At 45.5% G+C, this 21,019-nt stretch overlaps 1 protein-coding gene across 1 annotated transcript in view; it reads right to left on the bottom strand.

Annotated features, from left to right (window-relative positions):
• SETBP1 (SET binding protein 1) overlaps positions 1-15,574 on the bottom strand; it is a 217,825-nt gene extending 202,251 nt beyond the window's left edge. Inside the window, exon 1 of the mRNA XM_073589783.1 lies at positions 14,766-15,574. The gene's annotated coding sequence lies outside the window, so the exon portion shown is untranslated. The remainder of the gene's footprint in view (positions 1-14,765) is intronic.
• Positions 15,575-21,019: the final 5,445 nt, after the last annotated feature.

Genomic DNA, 21,019 nt, shown 5'->3' on the forward strand with positions numbered 1-21,019 from the left:
AAGAGAAGAAAAACAAAAAAAAGAAGAGAAAATAGAATGAGTCTTCCAGACTTAGTGGAGCAGCGCCAATTGGAGGAGGTACTCGTTTAATTTTATAAAAACCAGTGAAAAGTCTTCTTTAATAGAATCACCTCAACGTTGACCCAGTAAACAAACACTTAAAGAGAATGTCAGCAGTTTTTTTTTTCTATCAAATTCAGAGCAGTGTGATGTAGGGTCAGAGACCTTGATTCCAAGTATGTATCGCTTACTGGGCTACGTCGTGTAGTTTTGATATAAATCACAGTTTTCTCACAGTGCTCGGAGTGCTCAGCTGAGTATAACCGCCTCCCCCCCCTGCAACCCTTATTGGCAGCTTCCTGTGTACACTGTCAATAAGCAGCCAATCAGTGGTGGGGGCGGGGTTACACAGATTAGCTGGACTGCCTGGCATGTAAGACCTAGTCCTGTAGTGATTATCTCCTGCTGATAAAACACTCACTGTATTGAAACTACACCAGACTCTGAGGAAATGACACATTCCTGGAATCGGCGTCTCTGCCCCAACAGAATACTGATCTCAGATTAAGTGACAAAATCCTAAACACTTATTCCCTTTAAAACCAACTTGTGTGCCAATAATCGGCAAATGAGCATTAATAGGATTTCTTGTTCCCGTACAGGACGTCAATGCGAACCTTTAAATTATCGTTGGCAGCAGCACATGAGAACATTATCTACTTGTATGTCCCCATACAGTCTGAACAGGTTCCTACAGTCTACCCATGAAAGGTCTACCAGGTATAAGGACCAGATGGAGAACATGAAGGTCAGATACCGATGCGCCGTCTCAGTAAGATCACAGCCATAATCAGGACGTTTATATCGAGTGTGCCGTAAAACCGCAATACACTCAGTACCCCAGCCACGCGCCGTATCTCAGCCAAGGTCACACATCTTCAATGCGATGCCGCGAAAAACAGAGAATTTCACGATAAAGCAGCACAATCAGCTGTCACTTCACAAACGGCAAGAGCGGCAAACGGAATACCAAGTATTCTTTACATGGAGACTGTAGAGCTGAAAAACTGAAGGTCGCAGCCTGGAGATTAAAGTGATCGTGTAAATCACATGGTAAATACAACTGTGTAATGAGAGGCCATTATGTAACAAAATCATTTATGGATCCGGACAAATCCTCAAAATTTCACACATCTAAAAAGGCAGCTGTGGCCGGCTTGGGTAGGAAAGAAAAGAAAACTTGGAAATTCAAGGGTGGTTTCAATTATTAAGTACCTATCACAGTCCCCCCATCTGTGTCTTTACATTAAGCATGCAGTAAAATAAGCACCAGTACTGAGCAGTATAGCTGTGAATACAGCTGATTCAAAAGGTAATATAGATTGCTATACTGCTGTAGCACAACATGTTTCTGTGATCATTTCCAGCTCTGATTTTCACTTTACTGTCTTTATTTAGCACATGTTCAAGGGAAACGGAGGCATGGAGCAAAATAAACAGCAGTACTGAGCAGTGCTGCTATGAATCCAGCTCTGGCAAAAGTGAATATATTTTGTTAGAATGCTGCAGCTCAATGTGGCTCGGATTCTCCCTCCTTCCCTGTAATCCTCAATAATCTGTAATATGCTTTATAACCAGACACTTCATCAATATGCTTGAAATTCATCCAGTCTTGAGCATGACAGATTTTAGTTAACAATGCGTTCAGTAGACAGGAAAAGAAGTGGCTCACATGTGGAGAAAGAAGCAGATTTCTCCGATATGACATTTTACAACGTTTCTTGCAGAATTGCTAGTACTACCGATTTCTGAAAATTTTTGTGAAAATATTGGCGCCCATAAGAAATAATGTTTCTTATGGGCGCCAATGCTAGACGACACTGCTGCTAAATTTGGGCACAGACCTAAATGAGATCTATATACGCCAGACGCTATCAATGTGGCTAGTCTGAGGCACGAATCACCTGGATTGTATGGTTTTAAGTTAACCTTACATTAGTCGGCATTTAGCCAGAATTTGCCCACATGACCATTTTTTTTTTTTGGGTGGAGAGCGTAATTGAAGGCGATTTTCTTCTATCATTAACAAACATGGTTCAACTCAAGGAAATGTTATGCCATAGAGATGTAAAAAAGTGGCCACGAATCAGAACAATTGCCAAAAAAAGCACCATCAAGAAACAGAAATTCCACCGCACGATGTCCATTCCTTACTTCTATCATATCATCACAATTTCTCCTTCTGTATCCTTGACAGAGTTGGACTGGCCCACCAGAGAACTGGAGAATCCTCCGGTGGGCCATGGCTTCTTCTACAGGAGAGTTCATGGTGCAAACCTTGAGTGAGGGAGGAAGGTGGGCCCTCAATCAAATCCTCTGGTGGGCCAAATGTTCTTCAGTCTGACACTGATCCTTGAGGTCAAGAATGGCTAGCAGAATGGTTTAATGACTTGTCTACTCATGGATCGGTACCAGATGCGGACAGCTGATGAGGAAGTCATAGGCGATTTGGGTCCATACACATTCTAAAGTCGGCCGACCCCACCGATATCGGGAGGATCAGCCGAGTCTACATCGTCTGGTGGCCTCCTGACTCAATTTCAGCCACTGATCCTTTTGTTCTCCGGGAAATTATTTTTCTTATGGGAACACCAGAGATCGAGGCTGATCAGAGCGTTTGTGTACGGGGGACCTCGCGGGTGGCCAAATGATCATCCAGCCAACAGCTACGGAAAATGGATGAAGGCCTCAAGATCCAACTAATGGGTTCCACATTTAGGTTGGTCATATACAAGTCCACTGAAAACACCAAAGTTCTGGGCTTGAAAGAAGACGTCAAAAAAATCTCATGATGTACACAGCGATAGAAATTTGTTTTTTTTTAGGGTTTTTTTTGACCGGTATGTTAAAAGAAAGTATCTATACCATCTAAATAAAATGGAAGCCAACAATCTCCATACCCAGCTGGTCAAAGCGGTAACAGAGAAGCCATCGAAGAACGTCTCCACCAAGGGGAAGCTTCACTTTCTGTCCTTCTAACCAAAGTCGCAGTGATGCGGCAAGAATAGTTCTGTGATCATTGTTGTTTGGCAAGACCGTCCTGATGCAATCACTGAAGCCTCTACAGAAAGCCACAAGATCTTATCTGAGATCTTCACAAGTGGTCAGACGAAAAAAGACGCTGTGTACCATGTCTCCACTGCTAACGAGGGCGGACAAAACACAGTCGTTAAAAATGTCGAACGTTCACATTGGTGTTTTTCCACCCTCAGCATAGATGATTGCGTAACATTAAACCCACTGTATACACTGGATCTGCCAACCAGTTATTAACCACCTAATCTGAGAGCAGCATGATGTAGGGGTCCAGACCCTGATTCCAGCGATGTATCACTTACTGAGCTGCTTGATGTAGTTTTGATAAAAATCAGTGTTTTATCAGCAGAGGACTAGTCCTCCGGCTGCCCTGTAGTCCTCCATATTTATGATGACCCATCAGTGATTGGCAGCTTTCTGTATACACTGGACATCGACATTAAGCAGCTGATTGGTGCGGTGCGTGGGGTTATAAAGAGCTTAGCATTCAGAGAACTGATAGATCTGCAGCAGAGAAAACAGGAATTTTATGAAAACAGCAAGCAACCCATTAAGTGACTCATTGCTGGAATCAGGGTCTCTGCCCCTACATCGTCCTGCTCTCTGATGGGGTAATAAAAACCTGATTACAGATTCCCTATAAGGTCGCTCATACATGATCAGTAGTGATGAGCGAACATGCTGGGATAAGGTACAGTCATATTTTTCGAGTACGGTTGGCACCTGAGCATGCTCAGATAACACCTTACCCCGGCACGGTCGCTCATCACTAACGGTCAGATGTCTCACCCGTACAAACCTTTAGTGAGAATCCTACTGGACATTATTCTCCTGTGCTACAGGTGAAATATTGGGAGATTATTAGGCTGTGAATGGTCAGTTGTCCACCTTTCCATGGATAATCCTAGTGCGTCCCCATACACACTCAATGAAAGTCGGCCGCCATCTGATGTTCGTGGAATTCTGCCAAATTTACTTTCTCTGATAAAACTTGGGGTAATAGGATCGGGAAGTTGAATATTAACATTTTTAAAGACTTTTCTCGGAGGAATTTGGCGACATCTCTCTCCCGTGCCCACTGAAAACAGAAGAACGATTGCCGTAGACAGGCAGAACGTTCAGGCATTTGGGGAGAATGGGACCTGGACAGACGGCTCTCGGTCCTGGGTACGGCCGGCTGTAGTTCAGGCGCGATCAATCCTTCAATGTAACTGGCAAGAACTGTTGTGGTATCATTTTACATCGTCGATACCTTAAGAAGGGGCTGGGATAGATGGAAAACTAGATGTTGTAGGAAATCCCTATAAGTAAATGAGGCTGAAATGAAAAACTGCAGCCATGGGATAGAGGTTTCAGGCTAGGTTCACACTGGGCATTTTTTTGCTGTGTTTTTTATGCCAATTTTCAGCTGTGTTTTACAGCACCAGCTATATCTGAGATTTCAGCACTCCCATATACAGTACACTATGGCCATGTTCACAATATGCATTTTTTGCTGATTTTATGCAAATTAAAATCCGCTTTTTAAAGCAAAAGCTATGAGATTTCAGAAATACGGTGGCCATGCTGGGTTCTCTTTTCCGGCTACTTTTTTTTTTTTTTTTAACATTTTTTTTTCTCACCCTAGAATGCAATGTGAAAGTGCAAAAAAAAGCCGCAAAAAAGGACATCCCTGCATCAGGGCAGAGTTTTCGCTACACAAAACTAACTTTATTAAATATGTACTGTTGACAAATGTCACATAAAATCTCTGCAAAAATAAAATTAAAAGGCAAAAATCAGCTTTATATAAGCCATTTTTTTTTTTTTTTTTTTTTTACTGCCAAGACAGGTTTTTTTCTGCAAAAAAAAAAAAAAAAACGCAGCGAAAACCCAACGTATGAACATAGCCTAAAGGGCCTTTAGCGCTTGACAGGTTCTTTACAGCGTTAACAATGAGACATTTACTTATATTATTAACCAAACGTGACCTCTTGCCCAGAAAAACAGAGGAATTGCATCATCTTTCCTCATTCCTCACATTACCAGCATGAAAAGACACAAATTACTAAATACTTTTCAAATCCATTAAAGGGAACCTGTCATTAGGGTTTTAGCACTGGTTTGAGGTCTGTACAGATGCTTTAAGGCGGATTAAATCCATACCTTTGTTTTAGAAATCGCCTTTGGCGTTTCTCAGCAACCCAGAATTAAAATTTTATGCAAATGAGCTGCAAATGCTTCAAGGTGTGACGGTGCACTTGCAGCTCTCCTGCCCTTTCAATGCTCCTTGTGCTGCCTGCCATGCCTAGATGATCACTTGCTTTATTGACCTTTTCCTCCTAACAGAGACCTCTTGAGAGTGCCATATGTGACCTGTCAGTCTCGCATAGAAGGAAGGCAGCGAAAAGGAAGGGAGGGCAGGAGAGCTGCAAGTGCACTGTCACACCCTGAAGCACTCGCAGCTCATTTGAATAAGATGTCAAACACTGGTTTGCTGAGAAACACCAAAATGGATTTCTAAAAATCAAGGTAGGAGTTTAATCCATCCTCAAGCGCCTGTTCATAGAGACATCATTAGTTTGCGGTAGAAAATCCTCATGATGGAGCCCCATTAAGATGCCAACGATTGTACCAAACGGCTAATAAACGTCTTAGCTTGGTATTATTTTAGGACAGAACATGAATTTGTATCTAGATCTTCTCAAGGTAAGAGGAAGCTAAGCCCCTTTGTCCCCCTGCCGTCAAGAGAAAAAACGTCTGACCATTGTTTGCTGGCAAGGAAAGAGTTATCCAAAACAATTCATGCTTTAAATTGATAACGTGTTAATAACAATAAGTGTACTTCTTGGCAGGAAACAGACTTCAAAAACTTGAAAAAACATCAGCAGAAAGAAAAAAATATATATATATTTATTTCCCCCCTTTCTTGGCCGTCCATACCCTGAAAAGACTTCTGGTTTCAATTACATCTATTGAGAGCAAGAGGAAAAAAAAATGTGGCAAAACCAACAGGCCGAGTGCCAAAAGGAGCTTGGGTGTAGTCGCTACCACCGTGTTTCCCACAGTATCATTCGTAGGCTTTTGGAAAGTCATAACACAATTTACTAAGGGGTTTAGTTACCAGGCAAGAACATGAAATAATTAGGCTGACCAGGAATGGAGAAAGCCAAGGAGGACTGGTCAGGAGACCACCAGTGGATACTATTGTGGCATATTGGAGTTTACTTTGTGATTTCTGTGCAATTGCAGCAATTTGTGGACATGAGAGATAATAATGAATCCAATAGTAGTAGTGGCAGACCTCTAGTGGCAAACCTCTAGTGGCAAACCTCTAGTGGCAAACCTCTAGTGGCAAACCTCTAGTCCAGTAGCCACTTGGGTATTCCATTGCTGTCCAACCAGTGCCCTGCGAACCTCCTCATACTATCGCCACCATTTTTAAATTAGTAACTTCTCCAACCTTATACCCATTCACCCAGCCCCCGCTTCCCCAGTCCCACTAACAGGAGCTCTGTGGAACGCTCGCTCTGTCTGCAACAAGCTTTCCTACATCCATGATCTTTTTGTTACTACCAAACTTTCCTTCCTCGCCATCACCGAAACCTGGCTCACCCCTTCTGACACAGCCTCTCCTGCTGCACTTTCGTATGGCGGCTTCCACCTTTCTCACACCCCCCGCCTCAGCAGCAAACATGGTGGAGGAGTTGGTTTTCTCCTGTCAGATACCTGCTCCTTCACCCCAATCCCACTGCCACACTCTGTTACCCTCCCTTCCTTTGAGGTGCACTCTGTGCGCATCTACTCCCCCTCCAACCTCCAACTGGCTGTCATCTACCGCCCCCCAGGGCCAGCCACCACCTTCTTTGACCACTTCACCACCTGGTTACTTCATTTCCTTTCCGCGGACATCCCTACTATCATCATGGGCGACTTCAACATCCCCATTGACACTTCCCTCTCAGCTGCCACTAAACTTCTATCTCTCACTTCCTCCTTCGGCCTCACTCAATGGTCTTCTACAGCCACCCACAAAGATGGCCACACACTGGACCTCATCTTCACCCGCCTCTGCTCCCTATCTAACCCCTCTAACTCACCTCTTCCTCTCTCTGACCACAACCTGCTCACATTCTCTTCCCTCTTCACTCCATGTCTACAATCCCCACCCCACAAACTTTCACACCCTCGCAGGAATCTTAAACACCTTGACCTACACTCATTCTCTGAATCCCTCCTCCCTCTTACAGATATAAGTTCCTTACACAATGCGGATGACGCTGCCGCTCTATATAACACCACAATAGCTGTAGCTTTGGAATCTGCTGCCCCACTTACACATACCAAAACTCGCAAAATCAACAGACAGCCCTGGCACACCAGCCTGACCAAAGAGCTGAGGCGAGCTTCCAGGGCTGCTGAGCGCAGATGGAAAAGATCCCACTCCAACGAGCACTTCATCGCATTCAAACAGTCCCTCACTACTTTCAAGACCACACTCGCCACAGCTAAACAAACCTACTTCTCATCTCTCATATCCTCCCTGTCTCACAACCCTAAACAGTTATTCAACACCTTCAATTCTCTCCTCCGCCCCCCAGCACCTCCTCCCTCCCCACTCATCTCAGCTGAAGACTTTGCCTCATTTTTCAAGCAGAAAATTGATAACATCAGGGACAGTTTTGGTCAACAACCCCCAGAGCCCTTCCTCCCGACTTCCCAGCCCTCCACCTTCAAAACCAACTTCTCCACCATTACAGAAGATCGACTCTCCACTCTACTCTCAAGATCACATCTCACCACCTGTGCACTCGACCCGATCCCATCCCACTTCATCCCAAACCTCACCACAGTCTTCATCCCAACCCTAACCCATCTCTTCAACCTATCACTAACAACTGGTGTTTTCCCCTCAAGCTTTAAACATGCCTCCATCACACCTATCCTCAAAAAGCCCTCTCTTGACCCATCCTCTGTATCTAGCTATCGCCCTATATCACTTCTCCCATACGCCTCCAAGCTACTGGAACAACACGTCTACCTTGAACTGTCCTCCCATCTCTCTTCTTGCTCCCTCTTCGACCGCTTACAATCTGGCTTCCGGTCACACCACTCCACTGAAACTGCCCTTACTAAGGTCACCAATGACCTCTTAACTGCCAAGAGCAAGCGACACTACTCTGTCCTCCTCCTCCTGGACCTGTCGGCTGCCTTTGACACAGTGGACCATTCCCTATTATTACAGACCCTCTCATCCCTCGGCATCACAGACTTGGCCCTCTCCTGGATCTCATCATACCTAACAGACCGGACATTCAGCGTCTCCCACTCACACACCACCTCCTCACCTCGCCCCCTATCTGTCGGAGTCCCACAAGGTTCAGTCCTTGGGCCCCTGCTGTTCTCTATTTACACCTTTGGCCTGGGACAGCTCATAGAATCTCATGGCTTTCAGTATCATCTTTATGCTGATGACACACAGATCTACATCTCTGGACCAGATATCACCTCCCTACTAACCAGAATCCCTCAATGTCTGTCCACTATTTCATCCTTCTTCTCCACTAGATATCTGAAACTCAACATGGACAAAACAGAATTCATCATCTTTCCCCCATCGCACGTGACCCCCCCTACGAACCTATCAATTACAGTAAATGACTGCCCACTCTCCCCAGTCCCACAAGCTCGCTGCCTCGGAGTAATCCTTGACGCTGATCTCTCCTTCAAACCACATATCCAAACCCTTTCCACTTCCTGCCGACTTCAACTCAAAAATATTTCACGCATCCGTTCATTCCTCACCCAAGAATCTGCAAAAACCCTAGTCCATGCCCTCATCATCTCTCGCCTTGACTACTGCAACCTCATGCTCTGTGGCCTCCCCTCAAACACTCTCGCACCCCTCCAATCTATTCTAAACTCTGCTGCCCGACTAATCCACCTGTCCCCCCGCTATTCCCCAGCTTCTCCCCTCTGTCAATCCCTTCACTGGCTCCCAATTGCCCAGAGACTCCATTACAAAACCCTAACCATGACATACAAAGCCATCCACAACTTGTCTCCTCCATACATCTGTGACCTCGTCTCCCGGTACTTTCCTGCACGCAACCTCCGATCCTCACAAGATCTCCTTCTCTACTCCCGTCTTATCTCCTCTTCCCACAATCGCATACAAGATTTCTCTCGCGCATCACCCCTACTCTGGAACTCTCTACCACAACATATCAGACTCTCACCTACCATCGAAACCTTCAAAAAGAGCCTGAAGACCCACCTCTTCCGACAAGCCTATAACCTGCAGTAACCACCGATCGACCAAACCGCCGCGCGACCAGCTCTACCCTCGCCTACTGTATTATCACCCATCCCTTGAAGATTGTGAGCCCTCGCGGGCAGGGTCCTCTCTCCTCCTGTACCAGTTATGACTTGTATTGTTTAAGATTATTGTATTTGTTTTTATGTATACCGCTCCTCACATGTAAAGCGCCATGGAATAAATGGCGCTAGAACAATAAATAATAATAATAATAATTAGTAGGTCAAGCGCAACATCATCATTGCGGGTTGACCCACAGATATACACAATATGGCCAAGGCCAACAGATCAGAAAAGACGATGGAAATTCCAACAGGAAAGGAAAGGTCCGCGGGACAATATTCTGGCAACCACCGAGTCAGGGTCCCGCGAGTCTTATTGCTCAACACTATCCAGACCATATTCTATCTTTTGTATTAAAAATACTGCATCAAGCTCGGCAGGAGATATCTTTAGCCTCAGCACAGGTGAAAGTTGATGTTTACCAGAAGAGATTGGGAAATTACCAAAACAGTGAAGAGTTTTCCATAGCCAAAGTAGTTGCCGTTTTCATGCTTCTTAAAGACATTAGCGCTTTGCTAGTTGCCCAGGGCCGGCTCCTTTTATTCTTCTTCTACAAAAGTTATAGAAAGTTGTCGAACAAAAATCAAAACATGAAAAAAAGAAAATATTGAGGTCACCTTCACTTAAGTTTATTCTAAATTCAGCAGCTAGGCTTCTCTTTCTGTCCAAGCACTTAAACTGATGTCTCTACCCAGCACCAGCCGCTAAACTAGTTGCCCCTTTACTTTACAGTTCATTTTCAATCAAAAAGCTTCCCATATTGTTACACTGTCTTTTATTTCTTCCCACACTATCCATGTTCTACATTCATACGATTCTCTAAGACAAACCTCCAAAATATCAACCTCTCATCCAATCCTCAATACTTTTCATGTGCTGCACTAGTTTTCTGGAATGCGTTACCATAGACAATCACCTTTATATGTAAAATCCACAAGCGTATCACATTCCCTAACTTAACTTATCTCAGTTATCCCCACCACTCCCTTTCTAAATTACTTTTCAGAACCTGACCCCCTTCATTCAACAGTGTCCACTACACGTCTTGCACCTAAACGTTCTTTATAATTAGGCATAGGCAGATACCAGATTGGAAGCTCTTGTGAGCAGGGCCCTCACTTAGGTTTGAAATGTTCATTTGATGTTTTTTTTCACAGCAAAATATGATTATGTAATACCAAGTAAAGATAAAAATGGAATTCTTTCTAGAAGAAAGGCACCAAAAGGAGCATGCCTACAACCTCCAGTGCTTACATGAGGTTTGGATTTAAGAGAGGAGCCATCAAGAACATTGTTCAGTATCATCAATGAAGAGTTCCTTCCAAAAAAAAGGATCTGGCCCGCTATCTTTGGCAAGGAAGTGGGCAATTATGCATTTTTGAGAATAAAAAAAATCTTATGTTATGAAGCTGCAAGGACGCATAAGTCTTATTTGCCTCCCATCAACTCAAACAGAAGAAGAGGCAGTGACCAGTCAGTTATAGTTGGATAAAAAGACAATTTGTGATGGTGCAAGGACTATGAACTTATGTTTTAGGGGGAAGGAGATTATTTAAAGCTTCGACAGAAGTCAGCAGCAAAACCTGGAAGCCACTTCTGTGGTCCAAAGGAGTAGTCAAGTGATGGACGCTTGGCCGGTTCTTAAAAACCAATGACCTTAAAACGACAAATGAGCCTCATGTCACACAGGTAGTAAATAAAAGGGAAAGTGTCATGACACCAGTTCTGTGGAATGAAAATAATTCTACCCACTACATGAGAGCAACAGATTCCAACTTTTCTTGTGCTGCACCAGTTCCTTGGAATGCGCTACCTCAACATCTACTTCTTTATTTGTGCCAAAAACACACAACTTTTTAGGAAGGATTACCACAATAATCGTAAAAAAAAAAAAAAGAGAAGAAAAAAGTCAAGCCAATACTATCAAGGGCTATTATAACTGGTACCATTTACAACACCACTAGGACAATGATCCCCAACGCCAGTCCTCAAGACCCACCAACAGGTCATGTTTTCAGGATTTCCTTAGTATTGCACAGGGGATGATTGTAGTATCTACACAGGAAATAATTCCATCACCTATGTAATACTAAGGAAATCCAGGAAAACGATCTGTTGATGGCTCAAGGACTGGAGTTGGGGGAACACCGCCTTAAGCTTCTGGGTCCCACTGTAAAACAGTACCAGTGCCCTCTTATTTTCATATGTGGTAGAAAGATTATTAAAGGGAATCTGTCACCTTATTTTTGCGATATGAGCTGCGGCCACCACCATCAGGGGCTTATCTTCAGCATTCTGTAATGCTGTAGATAAGCCCCCTCCCCCGGATGTAACCTGAAAGTTAGATTATACTCACCCTGGGGTCCGGGCGCCTCCCATCTTCTAGCGATGACGTCCTCCTTCTTACTTCTGCTGCGGCTCCTGCGCAGTGTACTTACTCTGCCCTGTTGAGGGCAGAGCAGAGTACTGCAGTGCACAGGCGCCGGGAAAGGTCAGAGAGGTCTGCTGCCTGCGCACTGCAGTACTTTACTCTGCGCTCAACAGGGCAGAGTAAGTACACCTGCGCATGAGAAGGAGGACGTCATCGCTAGAAGATGGGAGGCGCCGGACCGGACCACGACACCCACCGCTCCGGACCGGACCCCCCAGGTGAGTATAACTTAACTCGTTTTTCTTCTCTTTCAGGTTACATCGGGGGCTTATCTACAGCATTACAGAATGCTGTAGATAAGCCCCTGATGGCGGTGGCCGCATCTCATATCGGAAAAATAAGGTGACAGATTCCCTTTGCTACCAATACCATATTGTTGTCATTGCGGCCATTACAGTACTTAGCGATGAAATGTCTCCTTCACCCCGAGAGACAAACCGACATTTGGGAATCGTCTTCAACCGCACAAGGAACGGAATGCAAAAATGAAGAAAAAAAAGAAAATACTATTTCAGGGAAAATCAGGCAGACCGGGTCACGGTGAACAAATACATTTCACGATCCGATCCGTTATTTTTACAGCTGTCAAATGTAATGAAACACATTCGCTTTGGACACAAAATCTATAATAATTTCACATGTCTGGCACGGCCACGAGCGCTCCTCCCAGTGATTCATTTTACGAACTACAGTGTTTTCCATCACAACAAATAACACTGGCTCTGCAGCGATGGAGGGGATTTTCAGATCATCCACAACATCTACGTGTGTATTTTATGTGCGGTTCAAGTACCAAAATGATTATCCCCAATGGCTTCAAAATAGACAATTGCCATTTCTGGGGGGACATAAAAGCAGCAGCAGAAGCCCTTAGGGCACCATAGAAGAATCCCGAGTGGGATCTGCCTGGCCCTTCATGCAGGGGGGGCAGAGACCAAACCAAGATCAATTTCCCATTTACAAATCAGAAGTGGAAAATCTCAAGCCAAATCCTTAATAGGAGAAACAAACTAAATAAGCACAAGACTGGTTAGCATAAGGTAAGAGGGGGGTCATAGGGAGTAAATGGCACTGTGTACTTTAGGGGGTCTCAGAGCCAGTCAGCTCATATAGCAGTCAAAACCAAACACAGCAGGGGGTGCTACCTCTGAGAGCCGAGACACAAGTGGTATCCTGTCAAATTGTTTTTCTAGACTGGTTTAAACATGAGTGCATGATCCCTATACACGTGTGGGTTGTATTTTGCCTCAAAAGGATGTCCTACCACCACAAGGGCAAAAGGGGAAGAGGGAGGAGGAGGAGGGGGGGGGGGGGGTGAGGATTTGGAGCTCTCTCTCCTTCTCTTGTTCCCTACCCATTGCTTCTCCACAGGATACAAATAATAAGCGCTATCTGCCTCGGGAGAAGCTCGCATCAACAGCAAGATTATCAGTATACTTTAACTGCAAGCGGAAACCAATAGGAAATCCTTGTCACAGCTGCTGTCTGTAATACGCAGAGATATACACGGACTTAAAGGCAACCCCCCCCCCCACTATTAAACAAAAACCACAAGTGCCAACAATATAGTAAATAAAGACCTAAATCCAAGGCAAGCAAATATTTGGGAGAGGGGGTGGACATCAGATCTGTAGGGGTTCAAGGAAAGGTGCAGAGAGTGGAGTTAAACAAACAGTCTAAAAGCTGATACAAAATCATACAAATAGTAAACAAACATATAGACTTCACACAAATAATAAACAAACACATACTTCACACACACACCTAAGTTCAAGGCAAAGATGGGGGGCACATCAGACCTCTAGGGGCTCAAGGAAAGGTGCGTAGACTGAGTTGAAGAGTTTAAAAGCTGATCCAAAATCTCTTACAAAATAGTAAACAAACCTATAGACTTCACACAAATAGTAAAACAACCATACTTCCCACAGACGCCTACTGAAACAGAATAGGAATCAGTAACTAAACAGTCAGCAGCATCTACGAAAAAAAATTAAAGTCAAGAGCAGTAAATGTTCACAGTATTTTTTATTTTATTTTATTTATTTTTTTTACACTCATTAGCCTGTCCTCACTAGACATTCCGCATAAAGCAGAACTAATAGCCCAGGACTGATAGGGTTGTATGTGATGGCTGCAGGCAGGCTCTGCTGATGAGGAGGATATGGTGGCACAGCTACAGTACATGGCAGGGGATATAATGTATCAGTCATTGCTGGGTCTGGAGAGCAGAGGAAAGGTGATGTTGTGAGAAGGAAGCCCTGGTTGCCACCATGCTGGTGTATACAAGCCATCAGCACCACACACACACTCTTGACTTTCTTGATGTGACTGCCTGTCCTCTTCCTTTTCTTGATGTGACTGCCTGTCCTCTTCCTTGCAACCATCTCTTTTCTAGAACCTTTTGACACCACTGCTCCTGGTCTGAGACCTCATCGCCCCTTACAGAAAGCCTCTCTAGCTTCACTTAACCTGCAACTTAGAGAAGCCAGACTAAAAAACAAATGAAAGGTCGGCATTGTGGCTGCAGGGAGGACTGAAGCCCCAGCAATGGGACAACCTAATGTCAACTCTAGATGACCTTGGGACAATCCACAATAGGATCCCAATCACCCACAACACGAGAAGGCACCAGCATCAAGTCCAGTCTGGCCAATTCACTCTCCCACCAGAGAGGTCAGGGTGGGAATACCCTTCAGCTGCTGCAGAACCTCCAAAAAAGAGAGCTGACCTAGCTGTCACATCGATTCCTGACATTCACAGCCCGCCACTACACAGTGATTTATTGTACACACACAAAAAATAATCTAAAATACCAAGCAGGACCCCCCTCCCCCCCCAAAAAAAAAAAAAAAAAAGAGTCCCCTGCACCCATCTTACCCGTCCTCCAAGCTGGGGGAGCGTTCAGATCCCGGGCTCTGCGGCAATGCCATGTTCATGTGTCACACAGGGGGGAAAAATGGCGGCTCCACGAGTCCTGGACTTGCACAGAAGGGAGGAAAGAAAAAAAGATACACTCCAGGGAGAGGAAGGAGAGCCAGGCGGGAGCAGGGGCCCCTCCGGGGGCTGTTGGAGCTCTGGGAGAGGGGGGAAGGGGACACAGGACAAGTGGCAGCTGCTCCCTGGGTGGATTCCCCCGGCGGGATTCGCTGCCGGGGACGCGGATACAAGGTTTCCCCGGCGTTCGATCCTTGCTACAATGTTGCGCGCCGCGGATACAAGGTTTCCCCGACGATCCAACGTTTCGGCGCCGCTCTACCCTGCAGCAGGCGCGTCTCGCGGCCGGACACGGTGCAGCAGCAGCGCGGCTCCCCGACCTCTTTCTCCGTTCATCCAGATACTGTAATGGATCACAAAATGTCCGCTCCGCCTGTCTAATGAGATCTGGCCATCCCCCCTCCCTTGTGTGCGAGTCTCTCCCGCCTGCGTGTGTCCCTCTACCGCCTGCTCTGTCTGTCTCTCCCCCTCCTCTGGGTGTCTCTCTCCCTCGCCTGGTCCTTGGTCTGTCTCTTTCCCCCTATAGTCCTGCAGTAGCGAGCAGCAGATGCTAATGAGGCGGCAGGGCTGGGTTCATGCACTCCCCACTGCCACTACCTGACACAGCACGGCCAGCGTGGGAGGGGGCCCACGGAGTGCTCGTCACAGTCTCGGTGCCATAGAGAGGGAAGCGCTTCCAGGTTTTCGAGCTCTGGGGCTGTTGTGTCCAGTAATCCTGAGGACGGATCCAGCAGCAATCCGTTCACAAATAAAAGTTCTGCAGATCCAACTTTTTCGGCCACCTGAAAGAAACTGATTTCAACTGGATTCATTTCTTTGTAACAATGGAAGTCTACGGGAAAATGGTAATAGTTAAAGGGAATCTGTCACCTATTTTTTCAACTATCAGCTGCGGCCACCGCCATCAGGGGCTTCACAGCATTCTGTAATGCTGTAGATAAGCCCCCGATGTAACCTGAAAGATAAGACAAACCAGTTAGATTATACTCACCCAGGGGCGGTCCGGGTCCGGTTGTGGTCCGATGGGCGTCCCATCTTCTAGCGATGACGTCCTCTTCTTTGCTTCCCGTCGCGGCTCCGGCGCAGGCGCACTGCTCTGCCCTGTTGATGGCAGAGCAGAGTACTGCAGTGCGCAGGCGCCGGACCTCTCTGACCTTTCCCAGTGCCTATGCACTGCAGTACTCTGCTCTGCCCTCAACAGGGCAGAGCAGTGCGCCTGCGCCGGAGCCACGAAGGGAAGCAAAGAAGACGTCATCGCTAGAAGATGAGACGCGCCGGACCCGAACTGCGACACCCATCAGACCCGGACCGCCCCTGGGTGAGTATAATATAACTGGTTTTTCTTCTCTTTCAGGTTACATCGGGGGCTTATCGCCAGCATTTGCCCCTGATGGCTGTGGCCGCATCTTATATGCCAAAAAGTAGGTGACAGATTCCCTTTAACTCTCCGTTTTTTTCCCATTTGAAAAGGAGCCGTTTTTTTTTTTTGCTCGCCGGAGATGGTAAAGTAAATATTTAACGTAAACAACTGGACATGTGAGCGATCAAGTGATCATCTGCGTGAAAGGATTCCAGAAAGCAAAATACTAATCCTTTTCTAGCGAAAGCAAAAACGGATGGCTAGGTAACAGATCCGTTTTTCATAGACTTCGATGTAGAAAAAAAAAAAGATCCAGTTGAAATCAGGTTTGTTTCTTTTTTTCTTTTTTTTTTTAAGCCGGACATATAAAGTTGATGCTGGATCCATTTGAACGGAAGATTACTGGACGTGTGAACGTAGCAGCGTCCAGTAATCATCTGTTAGAATGGATCCCGCAGACATCCACTGACAACAGCAACAAAAATTGGCCCAGAAACGACTTTTATCTGCCTTAAAAAAAAAAATTATTTCAACTGGATCTGTTTTTTTTGAACAATTGAAGTCTACGGAAAATGAATCCTTGTTTGTTTGCTTTTATTTTACTTATCGGAGGTGGGAAAATAAATATCTAATACACACTACTGGACATGGGAACCTTCGAGTGATCATTCATTTGAAACTGATCCGGTGAGCGAACAATGGATCTTATTCACATGAAATAAAATCAGATGATTGTTGGACGGATCCGCTTTTCTGATACTTCAATATTTCAAACACGGATGGAGTTGAAATATGTTTTTTTTTCAGGCGGATAAAAAAGTAGCGTCTGCACAAATTTTTGTCAATAGATTGCTGCTCGATCCGTTCTAACGGATCATTACTGGGCACGTGACGTTCCCGCAATGAGATTTTGGTAAGTTTTTTTTTACACTGCGTATTTTTTTTTTTTTTTAAAATGTAAGTAATCTATTTTATTATTATCATCTATTGATGATAGAGAGGGGAGATCCTGATGCAGTAAGTGAATAGTTTATTTTGATCGGGCCAGAAAAAGTTGACCAACAATGGTCTTTATTAGTGATGGGCGAGCACTAAAATGCTCGGGTGCTCGTTGTTCAGATCGAGCAAATTGGAATACTCGGGTACTCGGACAGAACAACAAACCCATTGTAAGTCTATGGGAGACCCGAGCATTTTTCCCGCGTTCCCCCCCGGGGGTCCTTTTAAGGTCTAAAAACGTCTGAAAATGATGGAAACACTGCTCAAATGACACAGGGACATCATGGGGATCGCCCCTGGAAGCATTCCTGACTCCCAGATCACTGCTGTGACCAATGTTGTCAGAGTGTCATGCCTCCTTTACAGGTGCACATTAAAACATACAAAAAGGAAACCAAAATGGATTTTCCAGGGAAATATGATAAGGTACATCCTTTCCAGGTAAATGACTTGTATATAAGGCAAAATGAATAACCCAAAACAGAAATGTACCGCCACCACTTGGGCTATGTTCACACATAGCGTTTTTGATGCGTTTTTCAACTTTACCATTGCTTTCAACCAATACAAATGCATTCACTGGGAAATGCACCTTAACAGTTTACAACCTTATTTGGCCATGTGGTGTGTGACACATCATCAGACACATCCTGTCTCATTTATGAAGGAGGGACTCTGAAAGTCACAAAGCCTATATTTATAGGGCCAGCAGTCGGCCATCTCTATTCTTAGAGTGCCATCAGACGATTATGCTTTGTTCTCATTATTAAACATTGGGTCACTTATACTGTTATTGTGTATGCAGTGAGTGGTAGGGCTGCCAAAAATTTCAACGCACCCCAACAACCCGTTGAACAGACATAATGGATGACCACATGCAACCAAAATTCCCAGTATTTATTTGGTACTTCCATACTGTTTGCTTATGCATTGAATGCAAGACCTGCCCTGCACCAAAGTTACATGCACCCCAGTAAGCCTTTGACTCCACGTACTGGATGGCCACATGAAACCAAAGTTATTCTGATTTTTTTTTTAAAGGGAATCTGTCACCCCATTTTTCGAGTATCAGCTGCCGGCACCGCCATCAGGGCTTATCTACAGCATTCTGTAATATTGTAGATAAGCCCCCCCCCCGATGTAACCTGAAAGATAAGAAAAACAAGTTAAGGGTACTTCACAAATAGCGAGATCGTTGAAACATCAAAGGTTTTGTGACGCAACAGCGACCTCACTACATGTGACACATAGCGGCAACCAGACCCCCCGCTGGATATCGCTGATCGTGCTCGAATGTCCTAGGCCATTTTTTGATCATTGGTGTCCCGCTGGCCAGCATGCATCGCTGGGTTTGACGCCATAATAATGACAAGCGACCTTGTTGGCGACTCAGAACTCAGGGACGCTGGCGTGATTTTGCTTTGTCTTTTCAACACCCCCTCAGCTCCAATTGGTGGTCTCAAATTAGGATCTTTGTGTTAGGCATCGGGTTTCTGCCACTACACAGCAGGAATCCCACGCCTTGCACTCAGCGGTCTCCCATTCTCCTTTGGCCGCAGAGGAGCCAGCTCAGCAGACTCGTCGTTCCTAGTGCTCTACTCAGACCAGCACTGTGGGCTTGCTTGCTGCTGCTGCCACCTCTAGTCCACCTTTAACAATGCAGGCTGGCCAACAGCGAGTCTCTCCAGGGACTAAGTCCTCCTTGTGGTCCACTGAGCATGCTCTTGGTGTGATCTCCCATTGGAGATCGAAGGTCACATGCTCAAGTCCTTCTCCAGCTAGGAATGGTCCATCCGAAAGGCCAGGAAAGTCCCGTAAGCTCACGGCTACAAAAGGTTTGCATGGCCGCTCGGCCAAGCGCTAGTATAGACTGCATTAGCTGACTATCAAAGGTGGGTGTTGTATGCATGTATGAATGTCTCTGGTGAATGACTCGTTAGGAACCCCTACCCTTGGTACGCATGTGTTGTGCAGCCTAGCCTGTTAAGCGCCCAGGCTTAGGTGTAGGTAGGTCAGAGTCAGTGATAGGCATTGGTCTCCACCAGTGGCTCGGCACACCACAGTGCACGTGCTCTACACACTGAAGTCAGCGTCTATACCGGCGTCCGCAGTTGCGACGCCGCACACTCAGAAGGTCTAGAGTGACTCTGACTCCGTGTCCTTGGGGCAGAGTTCTGTGACCGCTTTCTGTGCGCTCCTTGGCCGGGCTCTATGAGTTAAACAGGCTCCGGTATTTATGTTCAGCGGTAGTGCGGCTCTGTGACTTAACAGAGTCGCTGCTGTTCACACTGGGTGACGTTAACCCACGTGTGACCTTCCCACACCGCTTTATACTTCCGCCTTTACTTAGTAGCAGTGTACCACCTCTGCACGGTAGACCCCGGGCTGCGAACACACCTACTATTATTTTATAATTTGGTGCGTTCCGCTAGCCCTAACACTTTGTAGCTTTTCCTTTTATAGGTCAGCTATCAATTATATGCAATCATAACATTTAACATGTAAACTTATAATAATCACGTGTCCCTGTGTCAGTGACTGTGGATCCACCAATAAATAGCGCACTAACGACTCAGGGACGCTGAAGCAAACCGCGTAGTGATAGCGCAGTAGTGGCCACCAATCGGAGCAGAGGTGTGTGGAAAAGGCAACACTGAAGCACGCCTATCGAAGTCTGAGTCCTCAGAATAGCTGCTGTGTGACAAGGTCCCAACGACTGCCAAGGACGTTATACGGATCGCCGTATCGTTGCTGCGTCGTTGAGTAGATCTGCATGTTTGACAGCTTACTAGCAACCAAGTAGTGACGTACCAGCGATCCTTACCAGGTCATATCTTTGTCGGGATCGCTGGAGCGTCGCTACCGTTGTGGCCAAAAGTATTGACACCCTGCAATTCTGTCAGATAATACTCAGTTTCTTCCTGAAAATGATTGCAATCACAAATTCTTTGGTATTATTATCTTCATTTAATTTGTCTTAAATGAAAAAACACAAAAGAGAATGAAGCAAAAAGCAAAACATTGATCATTTCACACAAAACTCCAAAAATGGGCCAGACAAAAGTATTGGCACCCTCAGCCTAATACTTGGTTGCACAACCTTTCGCCAAAATAACTGCGACCAACCGCTTCCGGTAACCATCAATGAGTTTCTTACAATGCTCTGCTGGAATTTTAGACCATTCTTCTTTGGCAAACTGCTCCAGGTCCCTGATATTTGAAGGGTGCCTTCTCCCAACTGCCATTTTTAGATCTCTCCACAGGTGTTCTATGGGATTCAGGTCTGAACTCATTGCTGGCCACCTTAGAAGTCTCCAGTGCTTTCTCGCAAACCATTTTCTAGCGCTTTTTGAAGTGTGTTTTGGGTCATTGTCCTGCTGGAAGACCCATGACCTCTGAGGGAGACCCAGCTTTCTCATATTGGGCCCTACATTATGCTGCAAAATTTGTTGGCAGTCTTCAGACTTCATAATGCCATGCACACGGTCAAGCAGTCCAGTGCCAGAGGCAGCAAAGCAACCCCAAAACATCAGGGAACCTCTGCCATGTTTGACTGTAGGGACCGTGTTCTTTTCTTTGAATGCCTTTTTTTTTCTCCTGTAAACTCTATGTTGATGCCTTTGCGCAAAAAGCTCTACTTTTGTCTCATCTGACCAGAGAACATTCTTCCAAAACATTTTAGGCTTTTTCAGGTAAGTTTTGGCAAACTCCAGCCTGGCTTTTTTATGTCTCGGGGTAAGAAGTGTGGTCTTCCTGGGTCTCCTACCATACAGTCCCT

Source organism: Dendrobates tinctorius, unplaced genomic scaffold (assembly GCF_039654945.1).
Source record: "Dendrobates tinctorius isolate UK_male_01 unplaced genomic scaffold, ASM3965494v1 ptg000113l, whole genome shotgun sequence".
Lineage (NCBI taxonomy): Eukaryota > Metazoa > Chordata > Amphibia > Anura > Dendrobatidae > Dendrobates > Dendrobates tinctorius.